A 25,308-nucleotide genomic window follows, 5' to 3' on the forward strand; every position below is an offset into this window, starting at 1 on the left:
GGTTCACCAGTAGCAGTCATTTTTCTCCTTCTTGGTAGCCGGGTGCAGTGCAGTGTTTTGACTTTCGGCTCAGGAACAGAGCTGATAACAATGATGTTTTGGGTTGGCCAAGGACTTTGTGAGCCTCATGCTCTGCCAGGGAGGAGGGGAAGCCGGGAGGAAGCAGAGACAGGACACCTGACCCAAGCTAGCCAAAGAGGTATTCCATACCACAGCACGTCATACCCAGGATGTAACTGGGAGTTACCCGGAAGGGCTGGTGGACTGTGGGGTTGGAAGAGGTATCAGTCAGAGCTTGGTCAGGCTGGGGGGTGCGAGTTATCGGTCGGCTGGTGGTGACATGTCGCATTCTCTTCCCTTGTTATTTCCTTTATCATTGTTATTATTGGTGGTAGCAGTAGTGATTTGTGTTATACCTTAGTTACCAAACTGTTCTTATCTCAACCCATGAGAGTTGCATTCTTTTCGATTCTCCTCTCCGTCTCTCCAGGAATAGGGGAAGGGAAAGAAGGGGAGGAGTGAGTGAACGAGTTGCCTGACTGGGTTTAAACCATGACAATTTTCTAGTAGATAATTACTACAGCTGTGTTTTGCGGGCATTAGGAACTCATTTAAAGTAGTAAATCGCCTATGAACCTTATTAGGAGGTTCAGAACTGGAAAAAAAATCCCAGCCCAAAATAGTAGCCCAGCAGATTAAAATAAAAAGTAAGTAAGTGCCTTAAGCATTCAAGTAAGCAGTCATGGTGGTATCCAGTGAAGCTGAAAGACAAAATCTGTTTATGGCTTCAGGCCGTCAAGTCAAAGAAATATGTATCCACAGTCATGATAGGAAGGGGCATTGACTTGGTGGTATGCCTGCTATTTGACTGGGAATGTTAACATTGGGTTCCCCTCTGCAGGGAGAGCTGTATCCCTCCTCACCCCCCAAATAATTCCGTTCCTGTTCATGTGCATATCAATGTCTCAGCCAGAAGTGCTGTCCTCTTGTCATCTGCTACAAAAATAGTGCAACCATCCAGCTACAAATGGCAATGAAGATAGAAGGCAGTTTAGTTAGAAAGAGGAATTTAAGGTCTCATGTTAAAACTGAACAATACACAAGGAAATGAAGAAACCATATGGATGACTATCTAGATTAGCTGTTACAGTATAAAATAAAAACCTGGATTCTAGCCTTGTCTTAAAAAGTTGTTTATACATTTTATAATAAATAGTCAATAGATGAAATGGTATTTTTTTTGTGTCTTATTGCATATTGCTTACTTTAAATGTTACATTTACTGTTAGATTTGAAGACACATTTTAGCTAGTAGTGCCTGCTCAGCTCTTCTCTGGAAGTAACCAGTGGTGGAAGAACCATAAATGACAGGCTGTGAATTGCATTACAAAGGGAGAACTGATGTCTGGGAGGAGATTAGAATGCTATGATCAATGTTCACGTAATAGCATTTATTTTTATATTCTGTGATGTACTACAGCCCTTGTTGTTGTAAGTAACTTGACCAGCAAGAAAAAAGTTCAGAACAGGTTGCAGTCATTTGTTTCACATTCCACTTTTATTCCATTATTCTTCCTTATGTTTAGTCTTTGTTACTTGCATTATTTATTTTTTCTTTCTCTAGTTGTAGGAAAACACAGAAAATTTCCTTCGGAGCTGATGCTAACACTAAGGAATCATCAGTATGTCATTAGTTTACTAAAACACCATAATTTTTTTTCCTCTAAGAAATTTGTAACTGTCTGCCAAAAATCACTGAGGGATAAAGGATTTCTAGGCTTATTACATGTTTCGTCACACTGATACACTGTGCTTTAAAAGCATGAACACCTTAGATTCTTTTATTTTTTCCTTTGGAACAGAATATTAGGTAATTCAGTTCAAATACTGTGTCATTTTAATTGGTGCAGGAGAGCAATTAACTTTCAATGGCAAAATGTCAAGTGCTTCCTTTGCCTCATCTAAGCAAATTTGTCAGGAAAAGACTATCATCTTATATAAGTAACAATCAGTGCAATTAATTTGTATGTTTCAATTAGTTCAGGATCAAATTATCCCATGGTCTAAGGATAACAGCTAAGGACTTCAAAGAAAAAAAAGAGTGTTTCTCTTATCTGCATTGATGTTCTATATACTGTTGACTCAGTTCCATATTCTTGAATAAATCCTTCATGATAGTTTATTGTACTTTACAGCTTTATTTCGTACCAACTTTCAACTTAGTTACACTGTGAAACTCAAACCTCAGTGCTACTGAACCGCCAGAGGAATTAAAGCTAGATCAAGTGATGGAAGAAAGACAGATGTTCAACGAAGTGATGATTATATTTAAATTATTAATGTGTGGAGACTAAATCCCAAAGACTTCCTAGCACATTAAGAGAATTAAATAAAAACTGAAAGTAGGCAGGGTGGGATAGAGGTAACATAAGACTTATGTGTCTGCAACGCTTTTTTAAGATGTGACAGTCTTATGTTTAGTATAACAGCATGTTATTTGGAACAGGAAGAGAGTTTCAGATTTATTTTCAGTTTGATGGGATTCTGTGCTCTGCTTGGAAGAGTTGGGTTAGTGCTTTACTTATGGAGAGAATATTTTAACTGTTTCTGAGGTGAGAACACAATCCTTGGCTCCTTCGCTTTGCAAATAATTTCAAATAATTACTAGGAAAATCCTACAGAGGTCTGCTTTGAACTCTTTTTTTGCACAATAAAGCTGAATCTTTTTCTAATTGCAACCAATAACCTGATCATTTTCTAAAAAGTCTCATTTTTTAACATTTCATGATTTTCTAAAATAAGTCTTCAACAAAAATGGATGAATACATTGTAATGGAGAATAATATCTATTGCCCTTGGTTAGAAAAGCAAAGTATGAACCTACAAGCAAAACCATGTATATTGTTAAAGACAGTATTTGACTCAGAATGATAGAATTCTTAGTAGAATTAAAATTCATATTAACCAAAACAGGTATGATAATTTCATTACAAAATTAGTTTCCTGCCTCATAATGTATTGTACTTTACACAGGATTTGTAGCTGTCTCCATTTATCCCTAGGTTGACTGTCAGTAAGACTGAAAAAAAAGGAGTACTTACATTTTTTATATATATCATGCTGCCTGTGTGTGTAATGCTCAAATGATGATAGCTGATACTAAGACTTTAGGCAGACTGACATTACTAAAATATAAAAATGGAGGCATTTCATCCAGCTGCAGTAGCTTATGTTCTCATTCTGGTCATGACAGTCATTGGATAAAATATAGAAATTTCATTTGAATGTGCATCAAACATAACTCCCTACTCTCCCAAATTAGAACCATTTTTACTGGGTTAGGTTGTTAGTGATCATTCTTGAATCTCATCTAATATTCGGCTAATTGTTTTTATTCAGTGCAATTTATTTTGTTAATGTAGACAACATTGGCAGGAAAAGACATGCTATGGTAGAACAGCATATAACTCTGGTTGTGACACTTTGAGAGTACAGAATTCAAACTGTTTTCTGAAAACACTGGAACATGAATCTCTTACATAACACATGATTTTTTTTTTTCTTTTTCCAAAAGAAGACTCTCTATAGCCTTATGACAGAAAGAAGTAAACATCATTCACTGCAGTCTTGCAAACTCCTTAAACAAGTAAAAGCCCATGGCTGAAAATTTTGTAGCTTTTCCTGCAATTCAGGTCTTCTGGCATCTGTGAAGGGTTGATCTGGAAACACATCTCTCTTTACAAAGTCTCCTACTAGCTGCTTCTGGCAATTGTAAGGTGATTGCTATAAATTCTGTCATTCATGGTCATTTAATTCTTCAATGCATTAGACTAAGTGTATCAGGCATTCCACACTAGCCAAATTTTGCTTTGGGGCTCACACATGTAAAAGCTACATTGTGTAATGTTGAAGATCACAATACCTTAATTGTCTGTTGTATTTGGTCCCAAGTAATATGTAGTCTTTGTTATTTTTTTTTCTGATTACATGAACGACATTACTACTTCATTACACTCCAACATATCCCTCAAGTTAAGTATGGATTACCCTGTTTCTTAGAGTAGCTGTCACTTCTGTGAGGTTTTTGGTTTCCTTCAGGATGATTTTGAGGAAGCAAATTTTATGCCTTGCTGATTTTTCTCTTTAAGTTATTCTGTAGATTCAGTAAGGTTCTCCCTAGACCCATTATTTTGAATCACCTTTTTTCTTTAAAGAATTTTCTCCCTAGGTGGTTTTCCTCAGGGTCTTGTTGCTATAGTTATACAGCATCAATTATATACAAGCTGAGCATTTCAGCTATTTTGAAGAGTTATATAGTGGAGAATACGCTTTAGTCTAGAATAAAATTATTTCAGTGGTCCACAGCATTAAAAAGAAAGCAGGAGAATTATTTTAGTAGTACACAAATAGTCTACCTTCACAAATTAAATAAATTTTCAGCTCAGCCCAGAAGCTTTTAAATCTCAGCTGGCAGCACTTGTTAAAATCATGACAGATCTTTATAGTCCCTGCCATAAACACCTGACTGTTTTAACTTCAGTTTGGCATTCCTAGACTTTCAAATTCTGTCTGAAGTTAGTAATCCATAAATGTCATTGTAAAATTTTACATTTTTCCTTGTCATTTTCTTGTTTTCTGGGAAATCATCTGGTTAGACTTCAGCTGCATTATGAGAGGAATAGTTAGATTAAAAAGTCCTGCTAGTCATTTCCATTTGGACTGTATTTTTATTTCCATCATGCCAGCATCAGTTTCCAATAAGTGAGTAGGTATTGCAACTTCTTAGCTTTTATCCTGATACTTAATTAAAATCAGAGCTCTCTATGCATGTCTGACTCTGAAGGTACAGAGCAACTATATATTATTATATAGCAGTATACATATACTATATATATATTACTATATAGCAGCCCATATTACTATCAAGCTTTTCAGCAAAGAAGGACAAAAAATTCAATCAATTTTGTTATGCTATTACTACTATTATTTTAAAAGTCTCAGCAAAAGCATTGATTTTTGTGTTCTGCAGTTCCAAGGAAACATTTTTCATCTCTGTCTTAAACCTCTCCTATCATTAGAGACACACACAGACACAAGCTGCTGCCTCTCTAACTCTTCACTGAATTTAAAAAGACTACATCTATCTCATAAAAACTCAGTACTTTATAATTTTCAGTATGTATCCTGACTGTGCCTTGAATTCATATACTTTCCCTTTCTCTCCAACTGCTTTCTCTTGGAACTGAGTGAAATGAAGGATCACTGTTAGTGACATCCTAGGTCCAATCTTCTGAGGGACCAGGAGCTCAAGGAATACCATAGAATTGATCTGCCCTACAGCTGAGACACAGCTTAAAACATCTTTGGAGTAGATGCTTATCCAAAGATCTCTCTCTCCTTTTCCACTAATCTCTCTAGGAAAAATGTAAGCTCCTAGACCCTGATCATTGTCTACGGCCATGTTGTAACAATAGAATTGTAGCATGGTTTGGGTTGGAAGGGAAACTTATAGGTTGTCTATCCAACCCCTAGTGGAGGGAACACACGCCACTAGACCAGGTTACTCAAAGCTCTGTCCAACCTGGCCTTGAACACTGCCAGAGAACACTGCCCAGCTTCTCTGGGCAACCTGTTCCAGTGTCTCATCATTCTCACTGTAAAGAACTTCTTCCTAATGTCTAATCTAAACCTAGGGTTAAAACATTGTATCTCCTGTTGTGGAATCCAGTGCTGCCTAATATCATACATTCTTTTAAAAATTATTTAGATTTCTGTTTTTTCTATTCTGATGTGGAAGCTAGTTTTTAAAATATCAGTTTTCTGAAGGTTAAAGACTGGACTTCTTAATGTCCAGTTTGTGTCCATTTACTTTAGTGTTAACATTGCACATTAGCTTACATTATTCTTTTTCAGCAGTGACCAGAATTATCCCCCTCAGTCCTCCTTCTGTTGGATTACACTAGCATTTTATTGTCTTATCCTGAAAGACTGGGATCTCTTTTCCTTATATATTCTTTTTTTAGAATGTAGGTGACCTGAATTGTTTGTAATAATTTTTCTACCATCCCATCAGGTGAGATACATTGAAGTAATGTTAGACATTTATATTAACATCTCTGCCAGAAATATCTCACCTCATATATTTTAAAATTAGGCTTTCTTTTTTTCATGGGTGCATCATATTAATGGGTTATGGTTATTCTGTTCTTGAATATATTCAGATAACCTGTATGTTTTAATTTCAAACTGAAGGGGAATGCCTCTTTAATTTGGTTAATTTTATTATATTAAATTTCAGTTAGTCAACGGTAATGTTTTAATCATACTATTCTATTATTTACTGAACAGATGAAGTAATCTCAATTTCAAGATAGGGTTCTGAGTGTGTGTGAAATTGGAATGATATGTAGAATGTAAGCATACATCTCTGTGGTAAGGACCTCTAGTTTGTGAGAAGAGTAAGCAAGGATTCAGCATTAAATAAATAAATAAGTCAGGAAAATTGGTTAAACACATTGGTATGCAAAGACTAGGAAGCAAAGGATTATGCTCACAATATCAAGAACAGAACTGTTAGGTCACTGACTGATGGGCCTTTGAAGGAATGGATCTGTGAGGATGGCCCATCCCAAAGATGCATTCTTTGTTATATAATTATACATGGTGTATATCCTTTGTTTTTATGTCACTAAGACATAATAACAAATGTCTCAGTGACATCAGGCATTATGCCAGAAACATGGCACATGGCATTTTTAAAAGTCTTTTTTTTTTTTTCACCACCAATTTCCACTGTATCCTCTATGCTAAGGCTACTCATTATCTTTCACTTTAAATCAGCGGAACACTTGAGTAAATACAAACTACTGGTAAAACAGATTTACTCTGTATGGATATTGCCAGAATATTTAGCCAAAGTAATGAGATGGTGTCTCCATTTTATTCACTATAGGAAACTCATCATTTATTGTAATTAAAATATACTGCTGATACATAAAATAGGAGGAGTTTGCAATGCAAAATTAAATGGGGAAAGTATCTCAGATCAACTATGTGAGACCACATTACAACATAAATATGCCTGTGTTTTTATCCAATCAGAATTAATACAGTTTGTTTGAATTTTGCAGTGAGATGATAAGAAAAAAATAATTACTACTTCCCAGATAGCTAAGCTTTTTTTTTTTTTTTTAATTCAGTGGAATAGCCCTTTATTTCAGGTCTACCAAGTATCCTTATTGCTCTATCTTCTCTCAGTTTATTACACTGTGTCTACTGACCACAGTGATAATGAAGGAAAGTCAGTGTCATTTTTGCCCTGTATCTCTTTGGTTACAAGACAGTAATTATTCAGTTTTCACTTTCCCTGAACACGGTCTAGAAGTCTGCTCTTTTTTCAGCTAGTGAAGTTCAGAAGACTCTTTTAATCTCTTTCCTCATTTTAAGAAAATACCCAGCCACTATCCATGCATGTGTAAGTTTACAATAAATGTAGATAGCAAACATGCAGTAAAATTCCTGTGCTTTCCACACTGTCCCCTGCAAACAAAGAGGGGGGTGTGGTACAGCGGAATATTTGACCCCAACTGACCAAATGGATATCTCATACCATATGATGCCATGCTCAGCCTATAAAGCCAGGGAAAGAAGAAGGAAAGGGGGTACGTTCAGAATGATGGTGTTTATCTTTCCATGTGAGGGAGCCCTTATTTCCTTGAGATGGCAGAAAGCCTGCCTGATGATGGGAAGTGGTGAATGAATTCCTTCTTTTGTTTCGCAAGCACAGTAAAACCAATTTAATAGGTAAAGCGAGCACAGCTTTTGCTTTACCTATAAAATTGCCTTTACATCAACTCATGAGTTTTCTCACTTTTACTCTTCCGGTTCTTTCCCCCATCCCACAGGGGGTTGGAGGGAGGGGCTCTGAGAGTGAACAAGTGTCTGCGTGGGGCTCAGTTGTCAGTGGGGTTAAACCGCAACCTTCCTTTCTGGCACCCAATGTGAGGCTCAAAGGGTTCAAGATAATGATAGATTTTATTGGAATGTGCTAAGTCAAATTTGTAGCTGTTATTGATGTTTAGTTACAAATTGGCAGGCTCCTGTGCTTGAGTCTTAATTGTCTTACTGTAAAGGCTTGTTAGTGGCTGCTTTTTTGCTTTTACTGCTTTCTATACTGTTGTGCAGGTTTCTACATCTCTGCTGTGCTGGGAAACATTTTGATAGTTTTGAACATTTCAAACATTTTTGAAGCATCTGTGGCTGTGGATAAGTCCATGCTGCAGCAGATACACCTTGAAGCATCTCTAGCTGTGCATGAGGTCATGCTGGAGCATCTCAAAGCATGTGGCCATCGATAAGCCCGGAACAGCAGGACCCCTTTTTTACTAGCAAGGCTAGGAGTGAGGGTAGGAATTCATTGCACCCCAAAGGGAACAGGGGTGGAGATTGTACTGGATATACCTTTAAATCGATGTAACCCTTGAGTTGAGTTGCATGTTATAAGAATTACTATAGCAGGAACCACCTGAATCAGTGGAGGACAAGCTGTACAAGAAGCAGTGCAAGTGCATCAGCAACCTGACCTGAGTTGGCTTTGGTGCCCTGTAACTCCATGCAGCACACCACCTCTCCTGTCCTGAGTGATCACCATAACAGGTGGAGCCCAAAGTCATGGACTAAATAGACTCAGTGGTCACCTGTGGGTATTTTAAAAACATTTTACAAGGTACATAGACTAAGGAAATGATATCTGTGTATTATAACAAAGAATGGGAAGGGGTTGTGATTAATGAGGTGGCATTGGATAGTGTGAGACCTGAGCATGATGTAAATGACAAGGAAACAGGGGTGTAGAGTGTGCTGGTTTTGGCTAGCTTAGGGTTAATTTTCTTCACAGTAGCTAGTATGGGACTGTTTTGGATGTGTTGATAACACAGGGATGTTTTCATTACTGCTGAACAGTGCTTACACAGAGTCAAGGCCTTTTCTGCCCCTCAGACCACCTCACCAGTGAGTGAGGGTGCAGAAGAAGTTGGGAGGGGACACATTTGGGACATCTGACGCCAACTGATCAAAAGGATATCCTATATCATTATGATGTCATGCTCGGCATACAAAGGGGGGAAAATAAAGAGCGAGGCAGGGGGACTTTTCATGTGGTGGCATCTGTCTTCCCAAGTAACCATTAGGCGTGATGGAGCCCTGCTTTTCCGGAATGGCGCAACACCTGCGAGATGATGGGAAATAGTGAGTGAATTCCTTGTTTTGCTTTGCTTCTGTTCATGGCTTTTGCTTTATCTATTAACCTGTCTTTATCTCAACCCATAAATTTTCTCTTTTACCCTTCTAGTTTTCTCCCCTATCTCACTGTGAGGGGAGTAAGGGAGCAGCTGTTTGGCATTTAGTTGCTGTCTGGGGTTAAACCACAAAAATAACACACATAAAAATAGGTCATTATTATGACCAAAAACTCCTCTGAAATTCTAAAGTAACACTAATGTTTATATTATTTCAGTGAAAGAAAAAGCTGGCTTCTCTTCCATTGTCATAAACAATAACAATCTTCACCTTGCATTTTCAGGCTCCTTTTTTGTACCTAAAGTCTACACTCAGTAGTAATCTGGGACCTCTTACAATATATTCAACTAATTTCTTGTATCTAAAATCTAAACTCAGTACTAATCTGAAACCATTATTTATTCAGAACACATTTTTGTATCAGCTGGAGTTACAAAGAAGTAATTTATGGTGCTATTTCTGCAAAGATATTTTGTTTCCTCAGCATTAATACTTTTTTTTTTATTTTCAAATTATAGGGCAGTATAATTCCATACATTTAAACTTGAATTAGTTTTGGAATCCCCAGTTTTTCAATACATTATAAAGAATTCTGTGTTTCATAATTTAATTCAGACATCCTGAGCTAATAAAAAAGGAAGAAAACACACAAAACACAGTAAGTTGTATTCCATAAAAGAAGGCTTTCAAAAATATATGATCTTTTTTATTTTATTTTGTTCTCTAAGTAGGAGAAGGAAGAGGGTAGAAAAGAGTAGTGCAGTTGCATGTGATTAATGACTTAGTGAAAGGACAATCTCAGATGCTAGGATCCTCTGTGAAGTTTATTATAACACATTTTAGGGTCCAATCTATTCTTAATGAACAGATAAACAGAAGTCAAAATTCAACAAAATGAATGGCTTTAGGACACTTATTATAAGGACATTACTATTTCTTGTTTCTTCTTTTCCCCTCACAAAATATTAAACACAGTGGAACATGCTACAGAAAAATTAGAGTGTACACTCATTTTTCTATGTTTCAAAATTGAATGTATGTCAAAAACCATTTTTATTAAGTGGTTTTAGTCAGTTCTGTTTTCTCATTAACCTTTTTTTCGCTTAAAACAATATTTCCTTTGAACAAATACAAACACCTAGATTTTTATTTTATCTTTAGGAATGGGAAATAATATTTTCAAAATCAATTTCTAAATACTCTTGGTATGTCTTTTACTGAAAAAAAAAAGTTATTAAGTGGCTTTGTTTGTCATGAGTAAGACAATCAGAACCTGTCTAAAATCCTATGAATATCTGTGCCAAGATGAAACCTTTTTTTCCCCAAAGACACACCTTCAAGTACTTCTTATAGATACAGTATTTATCTTAAACTGTGTTTCATGAAAGCGTTGTACATTCAACCCTTTATTCTCTAGTAGTCTTGCCACAATAAGCATCATAAGTATACCATGAAAAACATCTTGTTTTCACTAATGCAGTTGTATTAGTGTAGCGCAAGAATGGCTATGACAATATTTAACTTCACAATCCCAAGCACAAATGCAGGCTGGGTGAGAAGATTCAGAGCAACCCTGAGTTGAAGTACTTCGGGGTTTTGGTTGACAAAAAGCTCATCAGTCTAGCAGAGCTCCTTTGCAGCCAGGAAAGCCAACCTTATCCTGGGCTGCATCAAGGGAGAAGCCAGCTCAAGGGAGGTGGATCTCTCCCTCTGCTCTCGTGAGATCCCACCTGCAGTACCGCAGCAGGGTCTGGGACCCCCAGCACAAGAGGGAAGTGGAATTGCTTGAGCAAGTCCAGAGGAGAGCCATGAAGATGATCAGAGGGCTGGAACACCTTTCCTATGAAAAGATGCTGAGAGACTTGGGTTTATTCAGCCTGGAGAATAGAAAGGTCAGGGGAGTCCTTGTAGCAGTCTTCCAATAACTAAAGAGGCCTACAAGAAATCTGGAGAGGGACATTTTACAAGGGCATATAGTGACAGAACAAGAGGGAATGGCTTTAAACTGAAAAAGGGGAGATTGAGTTTAGATATTAGCAAAAAATTTCACTGTGAGGGAGATGAGACACTGGCACAAGTTGCTGAGAGAGGTTGTGGCTGCCTCATCCCTGTCAGTCTTCAAGGTCAGGTTGGTTGGAGCTTTGAGCAACCTGATCTAATGGAAAGTGTCCTTGTGCATGGCAGGGGACGTTGGAACTGGATGATCAGGGTCTCTTCTGACACAAAACATTCTATGACTCTATATTTTCAATCAGCTAACTACCTATAATGCTTAAGATCCACTACATTGTTTCCCATATCTTCCTCAACTTTCCTTAATATTTCCCTGCTGGAAACTTTTATATTTATGTTTATGTTTATAACAGAGAAGAAGAAAAGCAAGTGAGCCTCTTTGGTGAAAATTTTAGGAGGCTATTTTATTTTAGGAGGTTAGTTGGTGACAATATGGTGTTGTATAAGCTGATGGACTGCACACTGAATCAACTGCGACGAAGACATAGCTGCCAGGAGACGGTAAGGGACAGGGATCACCAGCAATTATCTAGAAAAATAGACAGGCAGTGTAACTTGCTCATTTGTAACAGCTGGATTAGTAAGAGTGTATCTGTCAAAGTCTTAATGAAAAGGAAAATAATCATCAAGATCAAAACTAGAAGGCTGCCTCGTTAAATGAAGGGTCAGAGTTATCTCACCCAGCTAAAGATATTTAAACTAATTAAATACTAACTAGTAAGCCTAGATTCCCTTACAGCTAATGGAAAGAATTAGGCATGACTGTTTTATGCTGAGATTTCCCTTTGGGGGATTTACCTGTTTATTATTTTTTTCTATGGAATGCCTTAAATTTAACAGCTTAGATTTAAATATTTATCTTGCAGGCCCTGAATTAGAGAAAAATGTAAACCAAAATGGTTGAAAAAAGTCCTATCTAGATTAAAAAGAAAGTAATGTTTCTCTTTAAAGGACTTAGCTTCACAAGTTAATTGTTCATGGAGCTTGGAATTCTAAGCAAAAAGGTTTTCCTGTATCTTGAGGTTCTCTTTCTTTGGTAGGACTCTTGTAATCACTCCAGTACACTGAAATAAAGCTACTTCAACAAGTATCTTACTAAAAATTCTTCTGAGATTTCTAAATCTCAGAAGAAACATTGGGAAATCTTTCTATGAAGGAAAATTGGGATCTACAGTTAAGATAGGATTGTACAATCTTTATGACAAGATACTTTTGCCTGTAAAACCTAAAAGGTCACAGAAACACACCAGTGCTCAGCTATTAGCCTATTTCCCATTTACAAGCATATGATAACAGCAAAATTAGACTAACAGGCCATTGTTGTGTTTAACTTCTAACTTGCTGAACCCAAACAGAATCTGGAGAAATACAGACAAATATTACTCAGTGTCCTGGGTTCAGCAGTAGCAGTCATTTTTCCCCTTCTTGATAGCTGGTGCAGTGCAGTGTTTTGACTTTCAGCTTGGGAACAGAGCTGATAACAATGATGTTTTGGTTTGGCCAAGGACTTTGTGAGCCTCATGCTCTGCCAGGGAGGAGGGGAAACCAGGAGAAAGTAGAGACAGGACACCTGACCCAAACTGACCAAAGAGGTATTCCATACCACAGCACGTCATGCCCAGGTTGTAACTGGGAGTTAGCCGGAAGGGCTGGAGAGACTGCAGGGTTGGAGGAGGTATGGGTCGGTGCTTGGTCGGGCTGAGGGGGACAAGTTATCGGTCGGCTGGTGCTGAGGTGTTGTATTCTCTTCCCTTGTTATTTCCTTTATCATTGTTATTATTGGTGGTAGCAGCAGTGATTTGTGTTATACCTTAGTTACTGAACTGTTCTTATCTCAACCCATGGGAGCTGCATTCTTTTCGATTCTCCTCTCTGTCCCTCTGGGAGTAGGGGGAGGGCAAGAACGGGGGGGGGAAGTGAGCGAACGAGTTACCTGACTGGGTTTAAACCACGACAGTTCTTTTTGGCGCCCAACGTGGGGCACGAAGGGTTGAGATAACAACAGATCTGACTGGATTAATAGTCACTCGTCACAATGCTGATTTATTGGCTCTCAGAGTTGTTCTTGTTGATCTCACAGCTTCAGAATGTTGTAACTTACGTAGAGCCGGTATTTGCTGTGATAGTGTTTATCAAGTGTGGGGCTTGGGCTAAGGTTCTTGTCTCACTGTGCTTTATGGCAATGACTTGTAACACGGGTGGGCTCCAGCAGCAGGGCGGGACGGACGTGGCCGTGGACTTGTACCTGGCCGTCCGGCTGCTCTTCACCGTCCTGGCCCTCACCCTACTCTCCATCTTCGTGAGGCTGCGGGGAGCTGAGGGGGAGCGGCCCCGGGAGCCGGCGGCTGCTGAAGCGGCCCGGGAGAGCGGCCCCGGGGACCAAGCGGCGGCGGGAGCAGGGCCGGAGGCCGCGAGGGAACGGCTGCGGATGGAGGAGGTCGGGGCGGTCGAGGAGCAGAAGGAAGCGGCTGCTGAGCAGCGGGAGAAGGCGGCGGAGGAGCCGAGCCCCGCGGAGGAGCCGAGCCCCGAGAAGGAGCCGAGCCCCGCGACGGCCGAGAGCATTTCCCGGAAGCCGCCCGCCGAGCCCCAGGAGGATGCAGGAGACCACGCAGCATTTCCCAGCAAGGCAGAGGAGGAAGAGCTGGACTCAGGAAAAGAGAAGCTGGCGGTGGGAGAGCCGGCAAGCACAGCGGCTACACCAGCCCCAGTGACAAGTACAGCAGCATCAACTGAGAGTTCTGAAGGTTTTGAATGGCCTTTGGGTGTCCTTGGGACCTGCCTGCTGATTGTGATGGGGATCAGCATGTTGGCACACACACAGACAGTGTGCTACCCACGACCATTTTGTCTGATCTCAAGAGTTAAGCAGAGTCAGGTTTGGGTCTTGTCTGGGGTTAGACGAAGATGCAGGGGGACCAAGAGGTTTTCCCCAAAGCTGGGCAGTCATGAGTGGCAGGGTGTGTGGGACAGTATGGGCAAGTATCTAGTCCACTGGCCCCCTCCAGTGCTTTGGAAGCATCGGAGATGGAAGGCAGCTGTATGGAGTCCCCAGCAACAAGCTGCAGAAACTGCTGGAGGGGACAGTGAATTATTTTAAGCCTGGTGGGCCCATGGCACTTTGGCCATCAGAGCAGAGATGCAACACAGAGATGGACTCATGATCAAGGGGTGGACGTAGCAATGGGCACTATTGCCCAGGTTATTCACGAGTGTGAACACTGCACACAGTCTCTCCTGCTCTGGAAGACTGTTACAAGAGATGGAGCCTGACATCATGGACCAGATGGACTCAGCAGCTTTATAGGGACTGGTCCATGCACTTAGATAAGAGTGATGGTATATTGAAAATGTGGGATCTGAGCATGACGTGAATGGTATGGAATAAGGGGTGGATAATGTCCTGGGTTAAGCAGTAGCAGTCATTTTTCTCCTTCTTGGTAGCTGGTGCAGTGCAGTGTTTTGACTTTCAGCTCGGGAGCAGAGCTGATAACAAGGATGCTTTGGTTTGGCCAAGGACTTTGTGAGCCTCATGCTCTGCCAGGGAGGAGGGGGAGCCAGGAGGAAGCAGAGACAGGACACCTGACCCAAACTGACCAAAGAGGTATCCCATACCACAGCGCGTCATGCCCAGGATGTAACTGGGAGTTAGCCGGAAGGGCTGGGAGACTGCAGGGTTGGAGGAGGTATGGGTCGGTGCTTGGTCGGGCTGAGGGGGGCAAGTTATCGGTCGGCTGGTGCTGAGGTGTTGTATTCTCTTCCCTTGTTATTTCCTTTATCATTGTTATTATTGGTGGTAGCAGCAGTGATTTGTGTTATACCTTAGTTACTGAACTGTTCTTATCTCAACCCGTGGGAGTTGCATTCTTTTCGATTCTCCTCTCTGTCCCTCTGGGAGTAGGGGGAGGGCAAGAAAGGGGGGGAAGTGAGCGAACGGATTACCTGACTGGGTTTAAACCACGACACTCAGTCTTTGGAAAGAAAGATTAACAGCTTTCGTACTTTCTAACTGCTAATAATTCTGAAATCTAGCTTTATCAACTTATTTGAAAGTTTACATTTAGAGGTACATCATCTTGATATTAGCAAAAAAAAGTTACTAAAATACATTAGTGGAGACATGAAGGGAAGGTGTCTGTGTCATGTGTTTCAAATAAAACAGTCGTTAAATTATATTTTTTCACATTTAGTTTAGAGAGCTTTTACATACTTCCCTCGGAAATATTGTCAAGGCATCCCACAATGTAGTTGTAACTTATATTAATTCAGGCCTCCAATTTGCCCTCCTTCAAGGAACCAAAATCCTAGGTTGTCCTCTCAAGCCCAGATTGACAGTCTGGGAACTGCCTCTCTAGTATTTTGTGTACCCCTATAAGAAAAATGAGAAAGAAGAGTCAGACTGATCCCACTTAAGCTGTGTAGACATTTTTAAGGATCTGACCAAGACTTCCAGTGGAATTACAGACAGATGAGTCTACTGCTGTACACACTCACTAAAATGAGTAAGAGGTTCAGTCAGAAACTAGGCCATGAGAGACACTGGGTGTGCATAAGTCAAACTGATAGTCTGTTGTATAGCCTTGAGCATAAACAGAAGAGAGAGATTTTGTTTCTGTCAGCATTGTATTCTTTAGAAGTAACATAGAGTGTTCTGGTTTCCAGAAAGGGATTAACATTTTTTCTTTCTACTCCAGCTTCTTCTATTTTTGCTTTTACATAACTTACACTTATTTTTCAGAGGCAAGAACCTATTCAGTTTTGTTTTTTTTTTATAGTGTGAAGTGGTTCACTTAACCTAAGTGATACAAAAAATTCTTATAATGTTGCATCTGTCCTTTTTCTTTCAGTAATAAATAAGATTATGTTTATGTGGCTTAAACAGTCACAAGGCCTTCAAATGACTGTCCTCTCCCTGTACTTAATACAATTAAAATCAGAATGAGATTTTATTTTGCAGTGTTTTAGTTACTTGGAATTTCTGGGTTTTTTTGTGTTTTGCTTTATTTTTTTCTTCATCCCAGTTTAACTTCCATTAAAGTAGATAGGATTGTTGTTGCTGTTGTTTTCTGTAGAAGTAAAACTGGGTCTTTCTTGATTTTCTTTCTCTTGACCACTGTTTTTTCCCAGTATCTTGTGCTCAAGATGTTCATAGAATCATAGAATGGTTAGAGTTGGAAGGGACCTTAAGGATCATGTAGCTCCATCACACCTGCCATAGGCAGGGACACCTCCCAGTAGACCAGGTTGCTCAAATCCCCATCCAACCTGACCCTGAAAACTGCCAGGGATGGAGTATTCACAACTTCCCTGGGTAACCTGTGCCAGTTTTTCACCACCCTCTCTCATGAAGAATGTCTCCTAATATCTAATCTATATCTCCCTTCTTTCAACTTAAAGCCATTCCCCATTTCCCTGCCACTACATACCCTTGTAAAAAGTCCTACTCCCTTTTACCTGCTCACTGTTGTGTGCAGCTAGTTGAATTTGGACATATAATATTAAATCATATGTAAGCCACCTTCTTAGTTGGTTTTGAAGTTGTCTGACTTTTAAGATGTATTTTAAAAACAGTGACTTCATTATTTCCCTTGACACAATTGCTAACAATGTAACATCTAAACTACTGATTTAAAGAACTCTCTATAACTCCCTGATGTTTACTTTTCACAATTTTTGAAACATGATTAAAAAAATTACAACACACACACAGATTTTGTAAAAATCAGTTTTAATATTATAAAGCATATTAACCTGAATGGTTATTAGATCATTTTTAGGGAAGAAAACTTAAATTAGAATAAACATTTATGAAATTAAATAACCATTAAAAAATTCATTCTACCAAATTTCATTCTACTGTTATATAGCTGAATAAATTTTCATGCAGAATGAGTGCTGAATAGTCATAATTCTGTACATTATGACCTGAGGTATGTTAACATTATGCCCAATGAATGTTATGCAAAACACACGATGAAGCATTAATATTGTCAAAATGCATCTGGCTCCATTAAAGAGTCCTTTTTCTAGAGACAGAAAATAGGTGTCAGAAATGAAATGAAAAGGGAGGACAAGTCACTAGCTGAGTGACTTGCAAAATCTAATTGCTATAAAGTTTATGCGAACAAAAAGTCTTGAGATGAAGGGAAAAAAAAAAGAGCTAGCCATTTTCATCAGGTCCTTCCTTTTAGCTTTTCTTGGCTAAAAGACTGAATGAATGTTTGTTCAATTGGCTGTTGCCACTGTCCAAGTTTTAGATCTTGTTTTGCCCTGTTAAATACATGAAAGAAAATTACTGACAGCAAATATTTGGATTATGGGTTACAAGAATTTGTAAGCTCCCAAGAGTTACACTGAACTTTAATATCTTGTATCTGCATAACATCTGCTATATACAGACAGGCTTATATACTTTCCATTATTTTAAAATGAAGGTTTGCTTCAGAAGCTGATGCAGTAAGGTAGGGTACTTGTGTGAGATACGTTTAGCAAGAGTCTTTCAACATTTTGATGTTGAAAACATTTTGATGTTAAGGCAAACTTACAATTTCAAGCAGGATCATTAGGAAATTTCTGGCACAGATAATATCAGATCTTTCATTAATAGTTTGTAATGAAATGCAGGCTAGGTAAAAATCATCACCTACAAACATCTGTGTGGGTCTTTTTCCATGTTAATTTTCAGTTTATTTTTGATAAATTATTTGCATTATTGACATGAACCACTTGAAGACTGTGCATCATTTGGCAAGTATGTATCTACTGTGATTGAGGCGCAAGATTTTTGACCTAAGATACAGTTAAATGAAACATTTCCTTGCTGGCTTCAGCCTTAAAATATTGCTTATATTTTTGTGATAATTCTGATGACTGTATGGAAATAATGAAGCATTCTGACTGGAAAAGAGAATGTTGTGTCTTATTACAGTGGGAATCTAACATTTACACAGAGCCTTAAAGCTGGAATGTTGTCAGATGGCTATAAGGACATATTAATGGTGGAAGAAACATAGAAGATTATTCTGACACATTCAGACATTATGGGTCTCATCTCTTTATTCTGAGGGCAAACTACTGAATGTAATGGCAAAAAAAATCCTAGTGTCTGTTTCAAACTATGTTTAAACCTAACAGGAAGAAAATGTCAGCAGTTTAGGACAACAGGCTGTGTAACTCACAGATGGGAGAATGATTCAGTGAGAGTTTTTATATATGCACTTTTGTATATCTACTTTTTCACAGTTATGGTAACACTTGAGAAATCTCTAGGACACAAAGTATGTGTAGGGCAGCTAATACATGGTCAGTGAAGAGAAAGATGGACCAGGACATGGTTCAATAAAATATCTGCTGCTGTCCACAGAGAAATTTTACAACATCTTCCTTATTTTATACATACCAGATAACATGAATATCAAAACATGTTTGCATCACCCCCTCTAAACAGTCTCTGATTATATCAAAGCTCGTATTTGTCATTCTGAGGGCAGAACATATTTGGAACATCCAATACCTTTAACACATATAATGCATCAGAATAGATTCTGTGGTTTATTCTGCCCCCTTTGTGTTACTGACGCTTTGCAAGGGTCAGAAACACAAGCACCAGATCGTTTCTCAGGAGTGTGAATTAGCTGATGAAACAGAAAAAAAACACTAACTCTCTTCTCCAACCTTGTGGTGATACCGAGTGGGACTGCTGTGGGACTTCTCTGGTGAAACAGGAAAGCAGCAGTAACAATTTCAATGCCACTTCAGCTACAGCCTGCTTACCCTTTCAGAGTCCTAGTGAGACTAGCTACAAACCACAAACCAAGCTACATCTTGTTTACAGAGATGAAGAAAAGCAAAAATGTTGCACTAAGAAATGAGAAGCTGGCACTGTGAAGAGGAGGTGGCAAAGTATATGCAATGTATATGTCCACCTTTCATTTTGTGGGAAAAAGACCTCTGGAAAGACAAATTCTTCTGAACATAATTTGCATACCTAGTCTGAACTCCTATTATCTTTCTCTAGGGCTTCTGGCAGGGGTGTGGTACAAAGGATTTGTGTTCCTCTCCTGAAATGCAGTAGACTCTCAGGGAATTAAAAATTAATATCTGGAGCAGTAAAGGCAACATTTTCCCACCATCATCTGCTTAGGGCAAGTAGCACAGCATAGCTTTCAAGTAAAGATATCATCTCCCTTATTTTCTCCAAACAGGGTGGTGCTGGCCATGTTGTTTATTGGAAACAAATCTCGCTCAGTGGTATTCTTTGACTATGACCGTATTGCCTGTGCATACCAATGCAGACATTACAGTAGGTCTGATAAATCTTTCGTTAAAGTACCATTTTTTTCCTTTAACTAAAAAGAGAATTTAGGAAATTTACCTCATCTGCAAAGGGATTCTTTATAGATCTATATCAATTAGATGTGTACATTGTGGAACCACCCTTACTGACCAAATTAACATTCCCTTGAAGTAATTATTCACTTCCCTATCACCGGTCTCTGAAGACATTCACATAATGGAGTGTCAGCAGTAAAATTTTTAGTTATACTGATATTTTTTATATTCTGAATATGTTCTATCTTTCTAGTCATAAGATATTAAGAATTGGGTGGTTAGGGATAAGAGTATAGTTAGATCTTTCAGATACACCTTTGTAGCTTCTTGTTTGCTAAGGCCCTGGTTTTTCCTGAGTAGAATATGTATTTTTGGATTTCAGAATATACAGGTCTTGCAATAAACTTGACCAACCACTTTTGATTCTCTTTACACTTTACACTTTTCACCTCCAAAATCTCGCATAAAGCCAGGTTTAATTGTAAAATGGTGTATTTCTGCTGCTTTTGCTGGTAACTTAACCTGTTTTTGATAGTCCTTAATTTCATGCATTATAACGTTAAAGGAAACTCCATGCTTATTTTCTGTTCAGTTTATGATTTTTATAAACATCTTTCAGGTGACAAAACATGTACTGTGTACTAAATTTCACATGCAGGTTTTTCATGTATTTCTACAGTGAAAATCAGTCAAAAAAGGAGACAGCAGAAAAAAAATAGCTTATATTTTCAATAAATGTTTACAAATTTAAAAAAGTACCCATTTAATGTTATTATTTCAAGGTTATATATATTCATTTTTTTAGCATGTTTTTATCAAAAGTTAACAGCAGTATTTTAAGGCATTCTGCAGCTGTTCACAGCCAGCTCTTGCAACTGAGTGCCTGTGTGTGTACCAGGAAACTAGAAAGCACTGTGATTAGAGTGCTTAGAAGATTGAAAAATCAGGTCAATATCAAACTGTTAAAACAACACTTTACTAGGTTGACATTAATTAACATCACACGTTGACAATAATTAGTTGTTACACATTGTTAATTATTATCACTGCATACTGAAAGCAATTCTCCCTTAATCATATCCTACACCAGCTGTGAATATGCAACACCACAGAGCTGATGCTATGTAGTCAGCATTAATGGCTGCAGTCTGTGATGTTCTTAGTCACTGAGCTCAATGTGTGATCCTTGGGTCATTTACCTGCTTCCATCACTCCATTAATTAACCAGTTAAGAGTTTGGTACTTCTGTAAGAAGGGTGAGTCTCTACGCAGTTTGCAGATCTTGACCTCCACTCTAGGGCTACATAGGGTGTGAAGCCTGGGCTGTGGCTTCATCCCCTTTTGTGACTTTCCCCATTCCTCTCCTTCTATCCTTCCTTGCTTGGCTGCTTCTAATTTTCTTGAATCAAAATGAGTCTTTATCTAACTCTTGAGTATGCACAGGGGTAAATTAGAGAAAACTGGGGTCTAACAGAAGTTATCTCATTGTAATATCAACACACACTTCCATCTCAAAGTTACCCATCTCCCAGGTATGATCATCTCTCACTGAGCACGTGGTATATATTTTATTGTCTATATCTTTAAACAAAAACTGAAAGAATTTTACACCAATAAGCAAAGTAAATGTTGGTGTAAAATATTTTACACCAACAGAAGTATCTATGACTAGAGTCACTCAAGCTCCATCTGAATGTAAAGAGAAGGTATAAAAGTGAATATAGGAGGTGAGAAGACTCCATTGCACATTCTGGGATCAGTCCACAAGCTAAATGTGTCTTCACCTCCATTGGGATGCCTACGGGAAAAGAATTTATTTGTTGCATGCTAAATGATTAACTCACACTAGCAGTTATTGATTATAGTTTGGTTGTGTATTGCTTCACACTTGTCTTGCAAACAGTGTGCTATCAATAGCAACCTGTGAAACTTATCCTGTCACAAATTTGCATTCTGCATAATAAAAATCTTCAGCTGAAGTTCGTTTTGTGTAAGTCTCCAGAAAGTTGAATAAGTGAAATAAGGGATTTGACTCCGGGGCACTGTCAGTGTGGGTCCCTGAATAGGTTATTTGAATCACACTCTGGTACAGTGGACTGTCCAATTATGGTCCCCACAACAGGATGCAACAGGCTGGTCATACACAAAGGTCTTGTCTTTCCTGGGACACTGAGAGGCTGATTAAATATAAAGATCCCCTTCTAATGTGACAATTATTACCCACTGTGCGTAGGTATGCTCACAGTATCATTAAATGTTCATATGCCTACATACTGTTGATACAATGAGGTAAATTCTGATTAGATATTAGGAAGACTTTATTCACCCTTGTCCTGGGTTCAGCAGTAGCAGTCATTTTTCTCCTTCTTAGTAGCCGGTGCAGTGCTGTATTTTTGACTCTCAGCCTGAGAACAACATTGATAACACCAACATTTTTAGTTGTTTCTAAGTAATGTTTACTCTGACCAAGGACTTTGTGAGTCTCATGCTCTGCCAGGGAGGAGGGGAAGCCGGGAGCAAGCAGAGACAAGACACCTGACCCAAACTAGCCAAATGGGTATTCCATACCACAGCACGTCATGCTCACTATATAAACTGGGGGCAGTTACACAGAAGGGTTAGATCACTGCTGCGTGTCGGTCAGCGGGTGGTGAGTGGTTTATTCTCTTCCCTTGTTATTTCCTTTGTTATTACTGGTGGCAGCAGTAGTGGTTTGTGTTATACCTTAGTTACTGGACTGTTCTTATCTCATCCCGTGGAAGTTGCATACTTTCAATTCTCCTCCCCATGCCTCTAGGAGCCAGGGGAGGGAGGAGGGGGAGTGAGCAAGCGGCTGTGTGGTTCTGGGTTGCTGGCTGGGCTTAAACCACAACAGCTCTTTTTGGCTCCCAATGTGGGGCACAAAGGGTTGAGATAATGACAGATCTGACCAGAGTGTGTCTAAATGTATTTGTGATAAGCATTTATTGTTTTGGATTAATTGTCACTCATCACAATGCTGATTTATTGGCTCTCAAAGTTGTTCCTTTTGATCTCACAGTTCCAGCATGTGTACCATACTTACAGGTACTTGCTGTCTTAGTATTTATCGGCTGAGGGCCTTGGGCTAAGGTTCTTGTTTCATTGTACTTTATGGTAATGACTTGTAATACAACAGAATAATTGATCATGAAACTGATCTGGCTTGCGTTCCCAGTATGGTCACCACCTCTATACTTTGGGAGGTATATAGTAGAAGTGCTTAGCAATTACACATCTTTTTTCCCCTCCTCGGGTGGTCAACCTGTGAAGGAGATATTCCCTTGCCTTCCCAGCCCCCCCCCCCCCCCCCCCCCGACTGTTTACAGCATCATTTGGGAGTTCTGAAGGCCTTTGGGTACCCTTGAGACCTGCCTGCTGATTGTGATGGGGATCACCATGTTGGCACGCATATAAGAGTGTGTTTTAACCACGACCATGTCATCTGATCTCAGAAGTTAAGCAGAGTTAGATTTGGGGCTCGTCTAGGGTTAGACGATGGTATAGGAGGACCAAGAGATTTTCCCTGAGGCTGGACAGTCATGAGTGGTAGGGTGTGTGGGATAGTATGGGCAAGTATCTAGGCCAGTGGGCCCCTCCAGTGCTTTGGAACTTCACCACTGAACAAGTGCAAAATCCAGAAAAATTAGCAAAACATTTAAATGAGGTGTGTTGTCATCCCAGTCATACCAGAGAGGGACAAATCATGGCAATGTTCTGGCTCTTGGCCTATGTTTACAGAGCCCTGCTCAACACCATCCAGCACCTTCAAAGGGAAAAAATGTCTCTGGATCTGATGACAAAGCAACTGACAATGCAGCTACTCCAGCTCCAAATACAGCAGCTACACCCACTCCAAATACAGCAAACTACACCAACGCCAGTGACAAGTACAGCAGCTACTCAAACTCCAACCACAACAGACATTGCAGGTACTCCAGCTCCAAGCACAGCAGCTACACCAGCCCCAACAACAAATACAGCAGCTACCTAAACCCCGACAACTGATACTGCAGCCACTCCAACCACAATGATAATCACTGCAACTAAACCAGAGGACCAATTTGTGCCAATATCAGAGACAAGGTGAAGAAGCAAGATGAAGAAGCAATGGCAACACACTTACTACCCAGGACAGCATTTGATCAGGATTAACCATCACATGAATCAGAGGAAGAAGAAGAAGAGGTGACTTCTCAACCCTGGACCTCAACTGAGCTGCGGAGTATGCGAAAAGATTTTACCCATCAATGAGGGGAGCACATCAGCACCTGGTTACTCCGATGCTGGGACAATGGGGCCGAAGGTCACAAACTAGAAGGTACAGAATCCAAGCAGCTGGGATCACTTGCTAGGGAAGGAAGAATTGACAATTGCAAGAGAGGGACAGACCCTCAGCTTTTGGAGGCGGCTCTTGGCAGCTGTGAAAGAAAGGCTTCCATACAAGGACGATGTTATGAATCGTTCGGCCAAGTGGACTACTTTAGACAAAGGCATCCAGTCTCTGAGGGAATCGGCCATCGTAGAGATGCTCTATCACATCAAGCCAAATAGCGGGGATATACCCATAGATCCAGATGAAGTCGAATGTACACAACCCATGTGGCAGAAATTTACACGGAATGCACTGTCATCATATACCAATTCATTGGCAACAGTAACCTGAAATGACATAGTACCACTAACCATGGATTAAATGATTCATAAACTCAGAGAGTTCGAAGACAATCTCACCCTTTCCATCATCTCAGCTGTGGAAAAACTGTCCCAGGATCTCAAACAATTGAGGGATGATGTATCTGATTTATACATCTCCTCACGTGTACCAACACGTCTCAGCTACTAACAAAAGGTGTCCTATTGTTCAAGAGAGAAGATATCGAAGGTATACGCCACAGGTCACCCTGTGGTTTTACCTGCGGGATCATGGCAAAGAGATGACAAAGTGGGATTGAAAACCTACCTCAGCTCTGGAGGAACAGGTGGGTGCATTGAAGAGGAGAACAAAAGTCAAGGATGATCATCCCATGAAAGCTGTGGTTTCAGTCTCTGGTGAGCATGTTCCCAGATGGAGCAGAAGAGCTGATTTTACTCCAGCTCTTGTGATAACGAAGACTAATCCCTGTCTACCAGACAAGTTCTGCAGTATCATCAGCAGGCAGCTATGCAACACTGTACACAGCCTCTCCTGATTTGAAAGACTGTTACAAGAGATGGAGCCTAACATCATGGATCAAAAGGACTCAGCAGCTCTATAGGGATTGGCTCATGAACTAAGGAATGATATCTCTCTCTCTTTGTGTGTGTGTGTATGTATATATATATATATATATGAGACAAGAGTGATGGTATATTGAAAAATGTGAGATCTGAGCATGACGTGAATGGTATGGCATAAGGAGTGGATACTGTTCTGGGTTCAGCAGTAGCAGTCATTTTTCTCCGTAGTAGCTGGTGCAGTGCTGTGTTTAGACTTTCAGCCTGGGAACAGTACTGATAGCACCAATATTTTTAGTTGTTGCTAAGTAATGTCTAGTCTGACCAAGGACTTTGTGAGTCTCATGCTCTGCCAGGGAGGAGGGGAAGTTGGGAGCAAGCAGAGACAGGACACCTGACCCAAACTAACCGAAGAAGTATTCCATACCACAGCAC

The sequence above is a fragment of the Pezoporus occidentalis genome, unplaced genomic scaffold (genome assembly GCF_034315485.1).
Source record: "Pezoporus occidentalis ecotype Australia unplaced genomic scaffold, CSIRO_AGI_Poc_V1 ctg5, whole genome shotgun sequence".
NCBI classification, from domain to species: Eukaryota; Metazoa; Chordata; class Aves; order Psittaciformes; family Psittacidae; genus Pezoporus; species Pezoporus occidentalis.